We start from the raw sequence: 894 nt of genomic DNA on the forward strand, positions 1-894 counted from the left end.
GCTCACGGCGGAACCAGAGACGAAGCGCGGCCGCGACCACCCCGAGTCATCCAAGGCCAACCGCCCGTTCTGCGCCTTCCACATCGTTCACAGCCACAACACCAACGACTGTCAAGATCTCAGGGCCATCCGCGACGGGCGCTTCGGTCGACGCCCCGAGCGCGGTGATCACGGTTACGACCGAGGAGGACGACGAAGTGGGGGACACTGGGACGACCGCGGCCCCCGCCAGGAGTGGCACGACCGGCCTCATGAGGACTGCTGGCAGGACCCGCCTCGCGGGGGCGCATGGAGAGACCAGCCTCATGAGGGCTGACCTCAGGGCAACGCAGGCCTCCCTCCGCTGCCACCACCACCAAGGAGAAACGACAACCATCATCTGGACGAGGGGGCTGCACTAAAAAAAGACACATCCGTGACATTTTGGGCCGAACGAAATTTTTTCTGTCATACATATGACACTTCTATGACGATAATTGTGACAAACCCCGGTATCATCATAGATGTGGTGGGCTCCTACTTCTATGACAAAAAATCATGACAGAAAATGGGCTTTTCGTCCTGGGCGGGCCGGAGACGCAGCTGCATGACATTCTTTGGGCCGTCCATGACGGAAAAAACCATGGTAGAAGCGAGGGCGAGGAAAATTTCGGGGACTTCCCGGTTACGGTGGGAGGTCGGGGGCCGAGCGATGCGTGTTTCTCTTGTACACGTACGCGCGTGTGTGCGAGGTGTTGGCTCTAACTGAACCCGAGCAAGGCGTTGGGCTCTAACTGAACCCGAGCGATTGCACTACTGGCTACACGTTACTGAACCCGAGCGATTTCTTCGGTACTGCTGCTAACTGAAGCCGATCGATGCTGCCTCTTGGGATGAACAGTGAGCGTTGCGGGG

This window comes from Triticum aestivum, chromosome 7D, assembly GCF_018294505.1.
Source record: "Triticum aestivum cultivar Chinese Spring chromosome 7D, IWGSC CS RefSeq v2.1, whole genome shotgun sequence".
Classification (NCBI taxonomy): domain Eukaryota; kingdom Viridiplantae; phylum Streptophyta; class Magnoliopsida; order Poales; family Poaceae; genus Triticum; species Triticum aestivum.